Source organism: Xenopus laevis, chromosome 6S, assembly GCF_017654675.1.
Source record: "Xenopus laevis strain J_2021 chromosome 6S, Xenopus_laevis_v10.1, whole genome shotgun sequence".
Classification (NCBI taxonomy): Eukaryota; Metazoa; Chordata; class Amphibia; order Anura; family Pipidae; genus Xenopus; species Xenopus laevis.
The window spans coordinates 855108-877098 of NC_054382.1; the positions used below are offsets into that span (position 1 = coordinate 855108).

Sequence of the window (21991 nt, forward strand, 5' to 3'; positions counted from 1 at the left end):
ATGAGTGCAATACTCATTATACCTGGGAATTATGATAATAGGAATCCTAGTGACTGGGAACAGAAATGGTTACAGTTGTGCTCATAAGTTTACATCCCCTGCAGAATTGATGATTTCTTAACCATTTTTCAGAAAATATGAATGATAAGACAAAAACTTCTCTTTCACTCATGGTTAGTGGTTGGCTGAAGCCATTTATTGTCAAACAATTGTGTTTACTCTTTTTAAATCATAATCACTACACAAACTTCCCAACTGACCCTGATCATAAGTTTCCATCCCCTGGTGATTTGGCCTGATAACATAAGGGTTAGAATGGCTATTAAAGGTCACATCTTCACCTGTGATCTGTTCGCTTGTAATTAGTGGGTTTGTATAAAAGCTCAATGACTTTCTGGACTCCTGACCGACCCTTGAATCTTTCACCCCCTGCTGCACTGATGTGTTTTGGATTCTACAGTAAGTCATGGGGAAAGCAAAAGAATTGTCAAAGGATCTGCGGGAAAAGTGAGTTGAACTCTATAAAACAGGAAAGGGATATAAGGAAATACCAAAGGAATTGAGAATGCCAATCAGCAGTGTTCAAACTCTAATTAAGACGTGGAAAATTAGGGGTTCTGTTGAAACCAAACCACGTTCAGGGAGACCAACTAAAATTTCAGCCACAATTGCCAGAAAAATTGTTTGGGATACAAGGAAAAACCCACAAATAAGTTCAGGTGAAATACAAAAAATACTGGAGGAAAATTTGCTCTCATCAGCCCGGAAGCTGCTCACGGGACGTACTTGGACATTCCAACATGACAATGATCCAAAACACAAGGCCAAGTCAATCTGTCATTGGCTACCGCAAAATAAAGTGAAGGTTCTGGAGTGGCCATCTCAGTCTCCTGACCTCAATATCATTGAGCCACTCTGGGAGACCTCAAACCCCGTGCAGTTCATGCAAAACAGCCCAAGAATTTACTGGAACTGGAGGCTTTTTGGCAGGAAGAATGGGCTGATTTACCTTTGTCTGAGAAGATAAAGAGCCTCATCCACAACTACAGACTTCAAGCTGTCATTGATGTTAAAGGGCATGTAAAGGCAAAAATATAAAATCCCATTTTTACTTTCTTTAATGAAAAAGAAATGTAGCTCCAATATACTTTAATTAAAAGATGTCTACAGTTTTTATCATAAACCTGACTGTATGCAGTGCAATTCCCCCTTCTTTTACTGCTGTGGATAGGAATTGTCAGATGGTCCCCAACTGCTCTGCAGGTAAACAATCACACTTTCAAATGGCAGGGGGAGCCCCCCCACCTTACTTCCCAGAACTCGAGCAGCATTGTTGGATTCCCTGTAGAGATTTGTATCCAGAGACGCAGTGCAGTCTCTATATTATGATTATTAATCAGTCTTGCTGTATTGGCTTCTATAGCAGATATTATTTGACTTGTGCTGTTTTGATAATTTATGACGATCACTAAGCTTAACTTCCCAACTGAAGCCCAGACCACACTGAGCATGTGCGAGTCTTGATATTGCAGAAATGTCTAACAGAGTTACAAGATGACAGCCCCCTGCGCCAACTTTGAAAGCATAAATCATTTGTCTTATTAGGCTGCTGGTGCTGTAAGTTCATCTTTATATTTAGTATACATAATACAGCATTTCTAACATTATTCTATTTTAGACTTTAGTTGCCCTTTAAAGAGGGCAATACACAGTATTAAGAACTGGGGTATGTAAACTTTTGATCAGGGTCATTTGTGTAGTGATTATGGTTTAACCCCTCCCTGCCAAGAACGTAGCTCCTACATTCTTTAAAAAAAGGCTGTAAGTGGCAAGAAGGTAGGAGCTACGTTCTTTAGTAAAATATCGCTCTCTCTGCACACACCACAAAATCAGCGTGCAGAGAGGAGTGATGAACCCCCTAGGCAACGAGCTTACCTGCAGCAGATCGGCGATCCCCTCCTCCACTACGCCACAGAAGCGACACAGACGCAATAACTTCCTTGTAGCAGGACCCAGACCTCACGTGTTCCAGCACCGCCCACGCACTTCCTACTGTACGGACTCTGCGATCCTGGACCCTCCAGCACTGATAAGGACCCCCTTCTTCTAGAGTCGGTATGTGCCCCCTTTTATTACACATTTATATACATATAGAACCATTTACATATATACAGTGCACATTAGTAAAAGTAGTTTTTGTTTTGTTTTTTTGCTTTTCTGATTTTTCTGACTTTTATTTTTCACACTTTTGCACATAGTTACACACTCACATACACATATACACTTTTTAGAGCTGTACACCCATGTATACACAAACACACACTTATAGTGTTGTTTTTACTTTTTTTTTTTAGTTCTTCATTTTCTAAGTTTCATTTTTGTTATTTCCCTAAAAACTTATATATTTGGTATTGGCACATTCAGGAGACACAGAACTTTCCAAATCTGCCATGTACTTGTGCATAAAATAATTTATGCTTCTGATATTTGTGTTTGTATCATGTGAAACTGTTTTTTTTTATACACTTAGAAGCCAATATCTTTTTACAGGAGTGGAATTACAACAAAATTCTAGCATATTTTTAACCCTTTGCCTGCCAAGCACGTACGCTGTACGTTCTGGCAGGCAAGGGCTTTAACTGCCAAGCACGTACATTGTACGTTCTTGCAGTTTAACATGCTGTACTCTGCATCAGCGGCTTTAGCCGCCTCTGCAGAGACTTAGCAGTGCTGACAGCCCCCTGGGCAACAAGGCTGGGGGGCTGTCATGTCGGTCCTGCAACAGGATTGTTGCAGGATCGACCTAAAATCGCAGAAAGAAGCAACTTACCAGCTCCTCCCTCTTCCTTCTGCTTCTCTGGCGACGCCCACACACTTCCTGGCTGCAGTGACTCAGCACACACGAAAGAAGATTAGACTCTCTCTCCTGCTCCAGCAATGGTAAGTGGACTTTATTTGCTAAATTACACACTACACAAACACTACATACACACTACACTACATTGTATAGATCTGTTCACAGTTACACAATCATTTTAGTAAAGTTTTTTTTAAAATTTTTTTGGGAAAATTATGTACACTTATTTGCACTTATTTCACACTTACGTATATACACACTGTCACACCACTTTAAGAAGTGTATACACATGTATATACAAAAAACTCACAAAGAGGGATTTTTTTTTTTTACTTTTTCATTTTACTAATTTGTGTTTTTTTACCCCTAAAAACCATTTGTTTTGGCAGCATGACTATTGGGTAATCGATTTTGGCCACTAATTATGCTGTTGGATCAGTAATTTTGTTATTTCATTGATTTATACAATTGTTGTGGTTTTATTGCAATTGTATCCCTGCATTATTTTTCCTTATGTATCTTTAGTATAGTTTTGCTGTTTGGTGCTTTGGTATAGAATGATAGATTTTACTTTGTTTGATCCGTCAGAATATGTACTTTCCAAAAATGTATGCTGTTCTGGGGGCTTTTTACAGTTTGGGGGTCTTACAACACATAACGCAAAGTTGGGGTACTGTTTTCAGCAGCTTAGTTGGCTAGTGTGAAAATTCATATGCATGTTTTTCATTTGGGGTCCGTACACACCACATACTTTGGTAAATCTATGCATATTGGGCATCAAGTTATTCATCAGACCTCTGACGTCCATATTTAGGGTGATTTTTCTTTGTACGTAAAACATTGTGTGCGAAAAATGCGGCAAACTGCAGCATTTTTAGGCAATATTCAGAAATGTTGTAAAAACCTCGAAGTTTAGAAAAGCTTTGCAGTTTGGTAGTTTGGTGTAGAAAGACGTCTTTATCTTTGTTGGATTCGTCAGAATGTGTACTTTCCAAAAACATATGGTTTTGGGGGGTCTTTGCTGTAAGGAGGGTCTTGAGGCACATAATATGAAGTCAAGGGTCTATGTTCACAGAAGGTGAATCGGCAGCGGAGAAAACTCATATGCACTATTTTTATTTGGGGTCTGCACATGCCAGCTGCCTTGGTGTATCTATGCATATTGGGCATCAAACTGTTCAGTAGCCCCTTGGCATCAATATTTATGTTATTTTACAATTGTATGTAAGAAATGGGGTGAGATAAATGGGGCCAATTGCAATATTTTTAGGCGATTTTCAAAAATGTAAAAACCGTTGCTTTTATCGCCAAATTTAGGAAAGACTTGCGACTTGGTACTTTGGAGTACAAGGACATGTATACCCAATTTGGGTTTGTGGGAATGTGTACTTTCCGAAAATATATGGTTTTCTGGGGTGAACTTACTTTATTCTACATTTGCCCCCCTCAAAACAATATAAATGTGTTGATTCTGCGGTATCTGAAATGACAGACCATATGGGGGTCTTCTTTTGGGGCCCCTATATGCCTCATGCTTAAGTACACCTATACATATTGGGCATCAAACTGTTCAGAGGACCCTATGCTTTCATATTTGGGGTGATTTCTCTTGATACCTAAAAGTATGTGGGTAATACGATGCTGCAGGGTAGAAATTTTGAGGTGATTTTTGGAAATGTCACAGAAATCACCACATTTAGGAATGATTTGCAGCTTGGTACTTTGGAGTACAAAGACATGCATACCCAATTTAGATTCGTGGGAATGTGTACTTTCCGAAAATATATGGTTTTCTGGGGTGAACTTACCCTTTTCTACTTTTGCCCCCCCCCCCCAAAACAATGTAAATGTCTTGATTTTGCAGTATCTGAAATGACAGACCATATGGGGGGGTCTTTATTTTAGGGCCCTTATATGCCACGTGCTTGGGTACACCTATACATATTTGGCATCAAACTGTTCAGAGGACCCTAAGCTTTTATATTTGGGGTGATTTCTCTTGATACCTAAAAGTATGTGGGTAATACGATGCTGCAGGGTAGAAATTTTGCTGTGGTTTTTGGAAATGTCGGCAAAATACCAAATTTAGGAATGGTTTGCGGCTTGGTACTTTGGAGTACAAAGACATGCATACCCAATTTAGATTCGTGGGAATGTGTACTTTTCGAAAATATATGGTTTTCTGGGGTGAACTTACTTTTTTCTACTTTTGCCCCCCCCCCCCAAACAATATAAATGTGTTGATTTTGCAGTATCTGAAATGACAGACCATATGGGGGTCTTCTTTTTGGGGCCCCTATATGCCACGTGCTTGGGTACACCTATACATATTGGGCATCAAACTGTTCAGAGGACCCTAGGCTTTCATATTTGGGGTGATTGCTCTTGATACCTAAAAGTATGTGGGTAATACGATGCTGCAGGGTAGATATTTTGAGGTGGTTTTTGGAAATGTTGCCAAAATCACCAAATTTAGGAATCGTTTGCGGCTTGGTACTTTGGAGTACAAAGACATGCATACCCAATTTATTTATTTTTTTTTTTTTTTTTTATTTTTTTTTATAATGAGTGTTTATCTCTTTTTATTGATGATAAACAACAGATTACATTACAGTAAGTTATTTTTCAGTACCAATACAATAGAACAATTAAGCTATGTAGTAAACATGGTGATGTCATAATATGTGAGATGTTATACAAACCATTGTCTAAATAAAAACAATCTTAATTACAACACAGTAAATGCAAATAAAATCAAGGTATAACAAACCTGAAATAAGATTAAAGTTTAAAGTTTGAATAGAATTAGAACTTAAAATTAAAATTAATGTTTAAAGACTAAAATTAAAATATCTCTGCTCGAATTCTATTTAAATTAATAATGAATTCACAGTTACTCCATTCTCAGTATGAATGTGTTGGCTAATATGCTTATATTACAAAAGAAAGGAATTCTCCCCAGAATCAATACAATTTTGAATAAACCTTTTCTTATTGGCCTCTATTGTTCTAAGATAAACGGACCATATACCTTTAAAACGCTCCCTTAATTTCTGGTTCCCCGTTTTGCAACGTATTGCCTCTTGTACACACAGGTTATATAAATAACTCAGTATGGTTTCTAATGATGGGGGAACATACCCAATTTAGATTCGTGGGAATGTGTACTTTCCGAAAATATATGGTTTTCTGCGGTGAACTTACTTTTTTCTACTTTTACCCCCCGCAAAACGATGCAAATGTGTTGATTTTGCAGTATCTGGAATTACAGAACTGATAGCTCAAATGAGGTGTCTACATTTTAGGGCCCCTATATGCCACATGTTTGGGTACACCTATATATATTGGGCATCAAATTGTTCAGTGGACCCCAGGCTTTCATATTTGGGGTGTTTTACATTGATACCTAATGATGTGTGGGAGATATGATTCTGTAGATTGGAAGCTTTGAGGTCATTTTTCAAACAATTCACCAATTTCTATAAAACATTATAACTTTAGGAAACAATTGCAACTTGGTAGTTTGGAGTACAAAGATATATTTACCCATTTTTGATTCGCCAGAATCTGTTCTTTCTAGTAATGGGTAGTTTTCTGGGGTAAACCTACTGTTAGTGGAATGTTTGGCCTTGAAATCAGAAGTATGCCGTTTGGGGAGCGATGCTTTGGAAATTTGGTTGTGTACTGCTTGTAGATTTTGATCTATACAAGTGAGAAATCTCCATAAAACTATATATATTTGGTATTGCCGCGTTCAGGAGACATAGACCTTTCCAAATAGGCTGTGTTCTCGTACATAAAATAAATGATGTTTCTGATATATGTGATTGTTCTTTGTGAAACATGATTTTTTTCATTTTATTGGACACTTAGAAGCCAATATTTTTTTACAGAAGTGAAATTACACCAAAATTCCTGCATATTTTGAAAGTTCAGGTTGTCCTGAAAAAAACAATATATTGTTTTGCTGGGTAAACTAAAAGACCACCCCAGGAAAGGCCCTTAAAGTGAAAGAGTGCAAAATATCTAAAAACTGCTTGGCAGTAGATGTTCGCATCTAGGACAAAACGGCTGGCAGGGAAAGGGTTAAAGCTTAGGTTGTCCTGAAAAAAACGATATCTTGTTTTCATGGGTAAACTAAAAGAGCACAAAATGTTCAAAAACGGTCTGGCAATAGAAGTTCCAACTTGGCTGGCAGTGAAAGGGTTAAAAAGAGTAAACACAGTTGTCTGACAATAAATGGCTTCAGCCAACCACTAACCATGAGTGAAAGAAAAGTTTTTGTCTTATCATTCATATTCTCTGAAAAATGGTTAAGAAATCATCAGTTCTGCCTGGGGATGTAAACTTATGAGCACAACTGGGGTTTGGGGTTATTATTGATAATACATTTGCTGGATCAGGCTGTACAGTCCCTGCAGGGGCCGGGGATATAAATCTTATTCTGATTCTCTATAAATCTATTGTGCAACACTGGTACTTACCTAACTATGTGAGTATGTTTCTGTTTCATTAGAGAATAAGATATAAATTCTTGTTTGTTTGTGTCTCCCCCTGTAGGTGCCAAGTGGAACTGCTGAATGAGGAGCCTGGGGAGGAGGAAGAGAATCAGAGGAATATTCTGTACTGACCCATCCCAGAGACACACAGTAATTGGGCCACAAACTGAGGAGCAGAGTCATGTCCAACCCCACAATTTTTTAATACTAAAATGTTTTAGGAAACACCCATACGCGGACCCAATCCCCGCCCACTTCTACGTGACTCCACCCCCTGTTTAGTCAAGGAATTGAAACTGTCCAACCTAAACACAAACTATAGGGAATTATACAGGAGGAGCAGAGTCAGAAACTGATCCATTAGAGCAGGGATCCCCAACCTTTTGAACCCGTGAGCAACATTCAGAAGTAAAAGCAGTTGGGGAGCAACACATGCATGAAAAATGTTCTTAGGTTGCCAAATAAGGGCTGTGATTGGCCATTTGGTATCTTATATGTGGATTATCAACCTACATTGAGACTCTGTTTGGCAGTACACCTGGTTTTTATGAAACCAAAACTTGCCTCCAAGCCTGGAATTCAAAAATAATCACCTGCTTTGAGGCCACTGAGAGCAACATCCAAGTGTTGGAGAGCAACATGTTACTCACGAGCTACTGGTTGGGGATCACTGGTTTAGAGATTGAGAAGCAAAACCAACCGAAAAACAGAGACTGAGCAGCCGCCACCAGCGAGGAGAGATGGATGAAAATGCCCAGAGGGGGCAGGAGGGCAGGAGACAATCCCAGGAACATCAACTGGGGGTAAAGGTCCACCAACTGGATCTGAGGATCAATAACATTGAGGAGATGTGTAACATGTGTGATAAATTGTGTTCCTTACTGGCACAGGAATCACATGGAGCTGCACTGTGTGGGGCTGAGGGGGCACATAATGAGGGGGGCACAGATGGGATAATGGCCCCTGGATTGGCTCATATTGTGCTGGGTATAAGGAGACTGATCTATGGGCAGGAGGCTACAGACCTGTTACTGGATATAAACACGGCTCATAATTACGTATCTGTATCAGGGGACAGGAAATCTGCTTCCTACTCACTAACAAAACTACATTACCCAGAATCCCCAGAGAGATTTCAAGATTGGGCTCAGGTTTTAAGCAGCAGGAGTTTCCCCTCAGGGCGACATTACTGGGAAGTGGAGGTCAGTGAATCAGGGGTGTGGGGGGTAGGGGTGGCCTATCCCAGTATAGAGAGGAGAGGGAAACTGTCCTGTATTGGGAATAATAACAAGTCCTGGTGTTTGTACAGATGGGGTAATAACAGATATTCAGTGGGACATGACAATAAATGGATAAAGTTACCCCACGTCCCTTCCTGCAGGAGAATCAGGATCTCATTGGACTATGAGGCCGGACGTCTGTCCTTTTATGAGCTGAGTGAGCCAATCAGACGCTTACACACCTTCACTGCCACATTCACTGAGCCCCTTCATGTTGCATTCTGGGTGAGGAGGGAAGGTGCCTGGGTGAGATGGAGAGAAAAAGGAGATGAAGTACTGAAACTAGAGAGACAGACAGACAGACAGATAAGAGACATAGAGAAGTTCTACCTAAAGACTCAGATGCAGGAGGAGGATGTTGTGTCTCATATAATCCACACGGGGGAGACAGAGAGGGAAGAGTTGGTCGGGCAGATCCCTGACATGGAGGAGATGTGTAACATGTGTGATACATTGTGTTCCTTACTGGCACAGGAATCACATGGAGCTGCACTGTGTGGGGCTGAGGGGGCACATAATGAGGGGGGCACAGATGGGATAATGGCCCCTGGATTGGCTCATATTGTGCTGGGTATAAGGACACTGATCTATGGGCAGGAGGCTACAGACCTGTTACTGGATATAAACACTGCTCATAATCTTGTATCTGTATCAGGGGACAGGAAATCTGCTTCCAACTCACTAACAGAACTACATTACCCACAATCCCCAGAGAGATTTCAGAATTGGGCTCAGACTTTAAGCAGCAGGAGTTTCCCCTCAGGGCGACATTACTGGGAAGTGGAGGGAAGTGAATCAGGGGAGTGGCAGGTAGGGGTGGCCTATCCCAGTATAGAGAGGGGAGGGGGTCAGTCCTGGATTGGGAATAATAACAAGTCCTGGTGTTTGTACAGAGGGAATAATAATAACAGATATTCAGTGAGACATGACAGTAAAAGGACAGAGTTACACCACATCCCTTCCTGCAGGAGAATCAGGATCTCATTGGACTATGAGGCCGGACGTGTGTCCTTTTATGAGCTGAGTGAGCCAATCAGACACTTACACACCTTCACTGCCACATTCACTGAGCCCCTCCATGCTGCATTCAGGGTGGGGTGGAATTCCTGGGTGAGAATCATTAGAGAGAGAGAAAAAGGAGATGAAGTACTGAAACTAGAGAGACAGACAGACAGACAGATAACAGACAGAGAGAAGTTGGAGCCAGAGACTCAGATGCAGGAGGAGGATGTTGTGTCTCATATAATCCACAAGGGGGAGACAGAGAGGGAAGAGTTGGTCGGGCAGATCCCGGACATGGAGGAGATGTGTAACATGTGTGATAAATTGTGTTCCTTACTGGCACAGGAATCACATGGAGCTGCACTGTGTGGGGCTGAGGGGGCACATAATGAGGGGGGCACAGATGGGATAATGGCCCCTGGATTGGCTCATATTGTGCTGGGTATAAGGACACTGATCTATGGGCAGGAGGCTACAGACCTGTTACTGGATATAAACATGGCTGGGAATCATGTATCTGTATCAAGGGACAGGAAATCTGCTTCCTACTCACTAACAGAACTACATTACCCACAATCCCCAGAGAGATTTCAGAATTGGGCTCAGACTTTAAGCAGCAGGAGTTTCCCCTCAGGGCGACATTACTGGGAAGTGGAGGGAAGTGAATCAGGGGAGTGGCAGGTAGGGGTGGCCTATCCCAGTATAGAGAGGAGAGGGGGTCAGTCCTGGATTGGGAATAATAACAAGTCCTGGTGTTTGTACAGAGGGAATAATAATAACAGATATTCAGTGAGACATGACAGTAAAAGGACAGAGTTACACCACCTCCCTTCCTGCAGGAGAATCAGGATCTCATTGGACTATGAGGCCGGACATCTGTCCTTTTATGAGCTGAGTGAGCCAATCAGACACTTACACACCTTCACTGTCACATTCACTGAGCCCCTCCATGTTGCATTCAGGGTGGGGTGGAATTCCTGGGTGAGAATCATTAGAGAGAGAGAAAAAGGAGATGAAGTACTGAAACTAGAGAGACAGACAGACAGACAGATAACAGACAGAGAGAAGTTGGAGCCAGAGACTCAGATGCAGGAGGAGGATGTTGTGTCTCATATAATCCACAAGGGGGAGACAGAGAGGGAAGAGTTGGTCGGGCAGATCCCGGACATGGAGGAGATGTGTAACATGTGTGATACATTATGTTCCTTACTGGCACAGGAATCACATGGAGCTGCACTGTGTGGGGCTGAGGGGGCACATAATGAGGGGGGCACAGATGGGATAATGGCCCCTGGATTGGCTCATATTGTGCTGGGTATAAGGACACTGATCTATGGGCAGGAGGCTACAGACCTGTTACTGGATATAAACACGGCTCATAATCGTGTATCTGTATCAGGGGACAGGAAATCTGCTTCCTACTCACTAACAGAACTACATTACCCACAATCCCCAGAGAGATTTCAGTGGTTTGCTCAGGTTTTAAGCAGCAGGAGTTTCCCCTCAGGGCGACATTACTGGGAAGTGGAGGTCAGTGAATCAGGGAGCTGGAGGGTAGGGGTGGCCTATCCCAGTATAGAGAGGAGAGGGGGTCAGTCCTGGATTGGAAATAATAACAAGTCCTGGGGTTTGTACAGATGGGATAATAACAGATATTCAGTGGGACATGACAGTGAATGGACAGATTTACCCCATGTCTCTTCCTGCAGGAGAATCAGGATCTCATTGGACTATGAGGCCGGACGTGTGTCCTTTTATGAGCTGAGTGAGCCAATCAGACACTTACACACCTTCACTGCCACATTCACTGAGCCCCTCCATGCTGCATTCTGGGTATTGGAGTCTGGTGCCTGTGTGAGAATCATTTGAAATGAATGTATATCAGGGGGAAATAGAAATCTAACAGAGTTTTGTTGTTTGGGTGAATGAGCCCCTGTCACTGATAATAAATAACCAATGATCAGACAGTAGGATAATAATTTGTATATGATTATTTTACAATGTTCACTGTAAATGATTAAATACTGTATTACTGTGTCTATATTATATGCCAGCTTTATAAATAAAGTGATGCACAGGGGAAATATAATATAAATGTGGAGATCAAGATAAAATTATAGATCAGCACCACAGGCTATGGGAAAAAAAACCAATAACAGAACCTGCTGCAATATTGTTACTATTCAGTGCAGTCACCAATATGTTACAACACTTATCTGTGTGTGTCTTGAACCATTGAAAGTCCATACACAGATTTTTCTTGTACGTTGTAAAGTACTATAGGGATTTTTACAAAGTGCTATCTCCAGAATAAAATTATAATCAAATAAAACAAAGAACTTGCAGTGCTTTTTTCAAAAGGTAGAATAAATTAAAAGATGCAATGGAGTTTTCTTCAATCAGTAAAAATCAGCATGTGGCTTCTCTACTCTCTGGTGGGATTGGCAACAAGTGTTGAACAAAATTATTCACAAAGTTTCGAAGCAAAAATGATGCCCATAGACTCCAGTGGGTGAAAAAAATTGTCATTTGTCCTGCATCAAAAAACATTTTGTCGTTCTTAGATACTATCACTGGTCAGCGCAGTTGTGTCAACTCCCGAATTTACATAGCACCTCTGACCCTCCTCAGTGGGTTGCTATCGAGAATGCCTTTGTTACCCCCTGTACTGCCTCCTCATTGCTTTGGCTGCCCAGGAAATCCCGTCCTAAAACTATGAGCCCTTGCTTGGCTTGTTCCCTGCACGTATGGGATATAGTATCTCGTAAGCACCCATTTATTACACCTCATACTCCTGCAGCACCAATATTTGGGAACCCTGCTTTCTTAGCTGGTTTGCAAAAACACCTTTTTCACTGGTGGATATTAAATGGGTTAGTGTTTGTTAAATCCCTAATACACTCCAGAGGTCCCTACACTATCCAATATCTTTTAGATCACTATCAACTTCCAGATTCGGAGAGATTCAGAGCTTATCAGGTTTTACATTTTGTACAGAAATGTTGGAATTCTACCAAAACTCATGATTTATCTAGCTCGTTTTATGAACGTTGGTGTACAAAGGGTACAGCCCCTAAAGGAGCCATTTCAATTCTATACTTGCAATTCAACACGCCAGCCAGCTTGCTCGATCTACCTTATATCACTAAATGGGAAGAGGATATCGGAAAGTCATTGCCTGAACAGGACTGGTTCCGACTTTGGGACAATACGCGCAAAAGTTCTATCAACACAGTTATGCTGGAGGCAGGTTATAAGGTATTATTTCGCTGGTATTTGACCCCAGTACGATTAGCTAAATTTTATCCCGATTGCAACGATACATGTTACAGGGGTTGTTCTGCATCAGGGTCCCTGTTCCATATCTGGTGGACATGTCCCATAGCTGTGAGATTCTGGATACGGATTTATACCCTCATTTTTTCTGTGTTACATCTTAACTTAAAACGGGACCCATATGTTGCCTTATTGGGAGCTGTCCCTCGTGATGTCCCCAGGAAACAGGTCCGCTTACTTAATCATATTTTCTTGGCCGCCAGACAGGTTATTGCTAAGGCGTGGAAAACTTCGTCCCTACAGTACAATAATGTCAGAGTGAAATTGGATTGGATTCTCATTAATGAAAAGTTGACTAGTATCCACCTAGATAAATATCAGGCCTTTGTTGACGTCTGGCAACCTTGGATAGATTACAGATTCCACGGAACCCTACCGGTTTCTACTCTTTCCTTATGAGGTTTTGACAGGCAACCCTTTTAACATGGGACCCATCATAGTATTTTGTACCATATTCTGACTGAATTGACATGGCTCCTTTATATGGCAATTGCTTGGAACTGCTATGCTGATGTTTGACTCTGCTTATACTCCTCATATATATGCTGTAACTTACATTTGATACGATTGATTGTTTGATTTGTGTGTTTACCTGGTGGTCTACCCTTTTATTTTCCTTTCTCCCCCCCCCTTTTTTTTTTTATTTATTTATTTATTTTTTTATTTTATTAGTTTTTCTTTCTTATTTCTTTGTTGACAAGTGTCTTTGATTTCTCTGTACCACGTTCATAAATATATGTAATGCAAGTTTGCTCTGTTTTAACGATCACTGATGGACAGTCATTTGACTTATGTTAATCTTTTGTTTTTATTTACACCATCGTCTCGTTGTATTATGATTCCAGTATTTGATTGTACTTACCCAGAGGTGATGTAAATTTTTTTGCATTGTCTGTTACGCAAATTTCTTTTTTATTTCTGTCAATAAACATATTGAAACAGAAAAACATTTTGTCGTTCGTAGACCCCAATGCATTTTAGCAAATTTTCACCATTTTGCAAATGTTTGATGAGTAAAAACGGCCATCACTAATAATGAAATAAGAGAATGACACAATAATGTGTGTATATAAGATAAGAGCAAGATGTGGCTGAGAAGCACATTCTCATTGGTCAATTCCCTTACATCTGTAAATAGGTTTTGTTCAGTAGAATTCTCATTGGTGAATTGGTTTCCATGTGTAATTTCATTATTTCTTGACTTCTATAGAGAACTAGGGGGTGCAGTGGGGCACATTTATTGTGCTTTTAGTGTCCAAAAAGTGTTCCAAACAGGTAAATTCCTGTGGAATAGGGAGAGAATATGAAGGGGCTCATTTACCAGTGGGAGCAAAATCTTTTTAATACAAAAAAAACCCAGACCCAAGTGCAAATTGTCTCAGAATATCTGTATCAAACTAACTGCTCATAAAGTAACTGCTCATTTAACCCCCAAGTACGTACGGCGTACGTGCTGGCGGTTCAGGGCTCAGGCTGCCAAGAACATACACTGTACGTTCTCCTGCAGCTGAGCCCTTCTCTCGGCTTTGGCGGGTTTTGCCGCCTCTGCAGAGAGTCAGGATGGTAGACAGCCCCCTGGGCAATGAGGCTGGGGGGCTGTCAAGTCGGATCTGCGACGCAATTGTCACAGATCCAACATGAAAGTAGCAGAAGTGCAATGGAAGCGCTGCTGCTACTTCCTTACCTGCTCCATGTCGCACCATCCGCCCACTCACTTGCTGCTGCGCAGTAACTCTGCTAACACGCTGCCAAGTTTGGTGTAGAAAGACGTCTTTATCTTTTTTGGATTCATCAGAATGTGTACTTTCCAAAAATATATGGTTTTGGGGGGGTCTTTGCTGTTATGAGGGTCTTGAGGCACATAATATAAAGTCAATGGTCTATGTTCACAGAAGGCGAATCGGCAGAGAAAACTCATATGCACTATTTTTATTTGGGGTCCGCACATGCCAGCTGCCTCGGTATATATCTATGCATATTGGGCATCAAACTGTTCAGTAGACCCTTGGCATCAATATTTATGTTATTTTACAATTGTATGTAAGAAATTGGGTGAGATAAATGCGGCCAATTGCAATATTTTAAGGCAATTTTCTAAAATGTAAAAACTGTTGCTTTTATCGCCAAATTTAGGAAAGACTTGCGACTAGGTACTTTGGAGTACAAAGACATGTATACCCAATTTGGATTTGCCGGAATGTGTACTTTCCGAAAATATATGGTTTTCTGGGGTGAACTTACTTTTTTCTACCTTTGCCCCCCCAAAAACAATGTAAATGTGTTGATTTTGCAGTAACTGAAATGACAGACCATATGGGGGTCTCCCTTGGGGTGTTTTCTCTTGATACCTAAATGTATGTGGGTAATACGATGCTGCAGGGTAGAAATTTTGAAGTCATTTTTGGAAATGTCACCAAAATTACCAAATTTAGGAAAGGTTTGCGGCTTGGTACTTTGGAGTACAAAGACATGCATACCCAATTTAGATTTGTGGGAATGTGTACTTTCCGAAAATATATGGTTTTCTGGGGTGAACTTACTTTTTTCTACATTTGCCCCCCCTCAAAACGATGTAAATGTGTTGATTTTGCAGTACCTGAAATGACAGACCATATGGGGGTCTTCCTTTTCAGGCCGATACATGCCACTTGCTTGGGTACACATATACATATTGGACACCAAACATGGTTAGAGGACCCTAAGCTTTCATATTTGGGGTAATTTATCTTGATACCTAAAAGTATATGGGAAATACGATGCTGCTGGGTGGAAATTTTGAGGTGATTTTTGGAAATGTCACCAAAATCACCAAATTTAGGAATGGTTTGCGACTTGGTACTTTGGAGTACAAAGACATGCATACCCAATTTAGATTCGTGTACTTTCCGAAAATATATGGTTTTCTGGGGTGAACGTACTTCTATCTTTGCCGCCCCCCAAAATGATGTAAATGTGTTGATTTTGCAGTACCTGAAATGGCAGACCATATGGGGGTCTTCCTTTTGGGGCCCCTATACGCCACATGCTTGGGTACACCTATACATATTGGGCATCAAACTATTTAGAGGACCCCAGGCTTTCATATTTGGGGTGATTTCTCTTGATACCTAAAAGTATGTGGGTAATACGATGCTGCAGGGTAGAAATGTTTAGGTAATTTTTGGAAATGTTGCCAAAATCACCAAATTTAGGAATGGTTTGCCGCTTGGTACTTTGGAGTAAAAAGACATGCATACCCAATTTGGATTCAGGGGAATGTGTACTTTCCAAAAATATATGGTTTTCTGGGGTGAACGTACTTTTTTCTACCTTTGCTGCCCCCCAAAACTATGTAAATGTGTTGATTGTTGAATAACAGAACAAACGGGGGGTCTTCCTTTTGGGGCCCCCTATGCCACGTGCTTGGGTACACCTATACATATTGGGCATCAAACTGTTCAGTGGAACCCAGGATTTCATATTTGGGGTGATTTACATTGATACCTAATGATGTGTGGGAGATATGTTGCTGTAGAGTGGACGCTTTGAGGTCATTTTTCAAAAAATTCACCAATTTCTATAAAACATTATAACTTTAGGAAACAATTGCATTTTTGATTCACCAGAATCTTCTGTTAGTGGAATGTTTGGCCTTGAAATCAGAAGTATGCCGTTTGGGGAGCGATGCTTTGGAAATTTGGTTGTGTACTGCTTGTAGATTTTGATCTATACAAGTGAGAAATCTCCATAAAACGATATATATTTGGTATTGCCGCATTCAGGAGACATAGACCTTTCTAAATCGGCTGTGTTCTTGTACATAAAATAAATGATGTTTCTGATATATGTGATTGTTCTTCGTAAAACATTATTTTTTTCATTTTATTAGATACTTAGAAGCCAATATTTTTTTACAGAAGTAGAATTACACCAAAATTCTTGCATATTGTGAAAGTTCAGGTTGTCCTAAAAAAAAATATATTGTTTTGCTGGGTAAACTAAAAGACCACCCCAGGAAAGGCCCTTAAAGTGAAAGAGTGCAAAATATCCAAAAACTGCTTGGCAGTAGATGTTCGCATCTAGGACAAAACGGCTGGCAGGGAAAGGGTTAAAGGCAAAGTAGCCCTTTAATAGCACATGCAAGGTATAGATGCAAAGGGTTGATCTAATTAGAATTTGCTTCATGAATATCTGACATTATTGGTTTCAGTAACCCTCTCACCATGACGGGTTCCCAGATGTTGGGGTGCAGAAGTGACAAAGCCAATACGACATTGAGGAATTACAGAAGAAAACGCCATGGTACCTGCTTTGCTTGTAGTTGCACAGTCATGAGCAGCAGTTGCACCCAGATCCCCCTGTTGTCAGTTTGTTTCAGAATGAATGAGTTTGTCCTTCTACTGCTCTACTGATCCATTAATATGTGAGTAAGGCAGGTGCACCCAATGCCCAGGCTATGAGGGGGGCTGTCAGTTCCCTGTGTATAGGATTCTGCAGTACAAATGTGTTCATGTAATACACAGAGGAGTTATGTTTAACTAGACACAGAGGAGGGAAGTGAATCAACACATAGGACTACTGTACTTCTTTCCACTACCAACAGCCCAGTGCCTCCATAAGGACAAGGAAATTCTATTTCACTGGGGGGTTCCAAACTAAAGTGGGACCCTAAAATGAATTTGCCATGAGGCCAGTTAACTTCTTTACTCTGTTGTTGCTGGACTACAAATCCCAGAATAATGTAATATGCAGTTCCGGACTGGGACACCAGGGGTCCACCCAAAAACCTTTGATTAGGGGCCCACCAATTAATCTTAGACCAGGGGACCACTCTTAGTACTATTAATATTCCTCTCCTCACTCAACCTCTATTCTCTTTTCTTTACAGACTATAATCTATTATTCCATCTATTTAGCCAATTTGTTCTCATAGAAATAGGGAATGACCATGAAATAGGTCACATGTCTAGCAGTATAAGGGCCCACTGACACCTTGGCCCACCGGGAGTTTTCCAGGTATCCATGTGGGCCAGTACGACACTGGTAACATGTAATGGGCAGATTAAATGCAATGCAATATGGTACTTTTTGCACGCTAAAGGGCCCATTCACTAAGGGTCGAAGTGAATTTTCGAATTCAAAAACGTTGAATTTTGAAGTCATTTTTGGGTACTTCGACCATCGAATAGGCCAAAGTTCGATTTGAATTGAAAAAATGTCAACTTTGAAAATCGTAGTACTGTCTCTTTAAAAAAACTTCAACTTCGACACTTCGCCACTTTAAACATGCTGAATTGCTGTTTAGCCTATGGGGGACCTCCTATAAACTTTGGCTAAGTTTTGAGTAGTCAAAGTAGCTTTTTGTAAAATCGTTTAAATCGTTCTATTCAAACTATTTAATCAATTGAAAAAATACTTTGAATATCGAAGTATCAAATTCAATGGTCGAATTTTGAAGTTTTTTAACTTCAAAATTCAACCCTTAGTAAATGTGCCCCCAAGTGCTACTTTTTGCTTGTTTGCAATTCAATTCTACGCTCAATACACCTTTATGCTAATCTTTTCATCACCTACATTATCGCAACCTAACGGCCTATTGAAAGTACCAGTAACTCTTAATTTTTACAATTCAATTTAGCCTGAAAACGATTATCATCTAAAATGTTCTTAATTCAATCGCTAAAGTCTTTTCATCCTCTTTCCACCTTCTTTTCTCACACATTCACTTTATCACACAAGTATTTAAAGGCATTTACAGTGACGTCCATGTGTATTTCAACTAAACTAATTTAACATGTTCTTATGTTTGTACTAAATACATTGATTCCAAATATATCACCTATTTATCTTATGTTTATCTAAAATATTTTCATTCAGGTTTCATTTTTTGTAAATAAGTGTGTCTTACGCTTGACTATTATTGTCTCACTAGATTTATTTTACCCTACCAACCATCTTGTGATTGAAATTCCAGATAAACGCCGGTACAACAAAGCTCATCAAAGGGCCAGAGAAGTCATTGAGTGGGTATTTGGATCATTCAGGGGGTGTTCTACAGTATTTCCCTAGTAATGTGTGTGATATCATCCTATCAGCCTGTATTTTACATAATAATGCAGTGGACAATCATTGGTTGGGGGATCTTTATTTACCTGAAGCCCTTGAAGGTGATGAAGAACATGAAGATCCTCCTGTTCATCCAGCAGATACAGGACAACATGGGAACCAGGCCCAGCAGCAAATCATTCTTCTCCACTTCTCTTCATTTCAATGCTCTCACACATGAGATTGTGATGGTTTTGTTTAAATGTCATGTGTCTGCTGCATCATCTATGAACTGCTCATTCTCATTGGATGTAGTTCATATCACACTGTACACAAGCAGGATCATTGTAGTGTTGTTGTTTGGTCCTGTCTAGTTTTTATACAAGTATCATTTGTACATTCCAACCTTCTAAGCAAGTATTACTGTCCCCACCACAATAAATAGGTTTGTATGTGAGGGACTCTTTGCTCTTTCCTCAAACATTATCAATATCTTCCTTCTCTAACACCCTCTATGATTCATATTACACTCTCTCATTCAAACAGGCTGGTCACTATATTAAACTATTCCCTAGCAACCAGACATCTCAGTAAGATATCAATAGTGTAGTGTTACAACCAAAGCTATTGCTGTACAATTAGAAACCAGCATTCTACATGTGTGGGAATAAAATGATCCCTAAATTCACACATTTCTATAGAATTGGAAGTGAACCTTCACTACATGTAAATAAACCTCATGTTTAACATTTCAGCAGGTTTGGAGAACATGAGTTAGACTGTAGCCTTGGGCCTTCTGTATTACAAAGAGTCATCCAATAAATGTTGGTCCTTAATTGAGCAATAATAAATAAACAACTAATCTTTATCACCATTTATATTTAAAGAACTTACAATCACCAGACCATTGGTGTCCAATAAAACAAGGCACTTTCCTGAAAATGTTACACAACCAAAATACAGTATCCACATAACAAATTACACAAATCAGGACAATAAGAAAGTCATGAAACAATACAAAACTTTGCTTTTTACTGTTTGTTTACAAATTATTTGTTACCATTTTTCTTGGGAATATTTCAAATGGGAAATGTCAGAGCACTTTGTTGTCTCAAAGCAGATGTTGTGTAGTCAAATTTTACTTGAGGAGTTCATTTTGATTGTGATCCATTCTACATTCACTCTAATCATAATTCTGATTTTCCATTCTTAGAAGCTGCAAATATAATTTATAAACTTCTCTATTTCTCACATGATGCAAATTCACCATCTCATTATGGCATCTTATTTCTATTGACACATAGGAATTGTTAAAAGATTGGAATGCCTATTGCAAAACTTGGAATGGATCCAGTGCACAGTGAGTGTGAGTGAGGAGTGTGAGTGAGAGTGTGAGTGAGACTGTGAGTGAGAGTGTGAGTGAGGAGTGTGAGTGAGACTGTGAGTGAGACTGTGAGTGAGACTGTGAATGTGAGGGAGACTGTGAGTGAGACTGTGAGTGTGAGTGAGACTGTGAGTGTGAGTGAGACTGTGAGTGAGGAGTGTGAGTGAGACTGTGAGTGTGAGGGAGACTGTGAGTGAGACTGTGAGTGTGAGTGAGACTGTGAGTGTGAGTGAGACTGTGAGTGTGAGTGAGACTGTGAGTGTGAGTGAGACTGTGAGTGTGAGTGTGAGTGTGAGTGAGCTCATATAAACACTCCCTCCGTCAACCTGTGTTTCCCAATAACCGTCTCGTTCTGACACAAGCGCAGTGTTACACGTGGGTGTGTCAGTCCGCGCAGCTCCGCCCACTGTGTCCCCGCCCCCCGCAGCTCAGTCCCGAGAGTAACACAGTCCGACTGAGTCTCCCGCCCACTGATATAAGAAGCGACTCAGTAGCAGCAACCGCACGTCATAGTCAGTCTCCTGTAACCGGGACATGAGTGTCAGTATGAGGGGCGCGTCTATGTAACTTCCCTCCTCCGAGACGTCACATCCGCCTCTCTATACTCAGCCTCCGCCTCTCTATGCTCAGCCTCCGCCTCTCTATAGTTCCGGGAGGACTGGAGCAGAAGTTTCTTTTACTTTCACTTTTCAGACTTGGGCGGTTCTGTCTCCCGAAACTTCGGCCTGAGAATTCGGCCTCAAACGACCCAGAGACCCTGAGATAGTGATCCCGACCCCCCGGGGTGTGTGTAAGTGTCTAGTGATTGTGTCTGTCAGTGTTTCACCTTCTCTCTGTGTCACACAGACTTATACTGAGTCTCTTATCCCTCCTCCTCCCTCTGTCTTCTACTCACTCCTCGTTATTTACTCTTATACATTTATATACCTGACTCCCTGCAGCCTCCTGACTCCCTGCAGCCTCCTGACTCCCTGCTCCCTCCTGACTCCTTCATCTCCTGACTCCCCAATCTACTCCCTCCTGACTCCCTGCTCCCTCCTGACTCCCTGCTCCCTCCTGACTCCCTGCTCCCTCCTGACTCCCTGCACCCTCATCTCCTGACTCCCTGCAGCCTCCTGACTCCCTGCTCCCTCCTGACTCCTTCATCTCCTGACTCCCCAATCTACTCCCTATTAAACCCCCGGCCGTCAGTGTATTATTTATTAGTCTATAGGCCCCTGTCACTAATGGTTTTTAAAAAATATTCTCTGGGGCCTAATGACTTGTATGGGGGGCCCTGGCACCAATGTTTTTTTTTTAACTTATAAGGGGGCCCTGACCATCAATGGCTTTTTATAACTTGTGTGTAGCGGGGGGGGTTACCATTTTTAGCGCTGATGTCTGTGTGATCTTTTTACTGTGGGGGGGGGGGGGCTTGGGGGCCTGGGCAGGTGGGGCCCCGAATATGTTGTTGTACAGGGCCCCATGATTTCTAATGGCAGCTCTGGGTGCGGCTCTAGAGTTGGGGAGATTCCTGTGTAACCAGAACAAATAAGAGACACGACTGATCCTGTAGCTTTTAGATCTTGGTCAATAACTGAGAGAGGAAAATGGGAATAAAATCTCAATA

General features: G+C 41.0%; 1 protein-coding gene across 1 annotated transcript in view; it reads left to right on the plus strand.

Moving 5' to 3' along the window:
• Nucleotides 1–21991, plus strand: part of LOC121395196 (zinc finger protein OZF-like) — a 461594-nt gene that overhangs the window by 318992 nt on the left and 120611 nt on the right.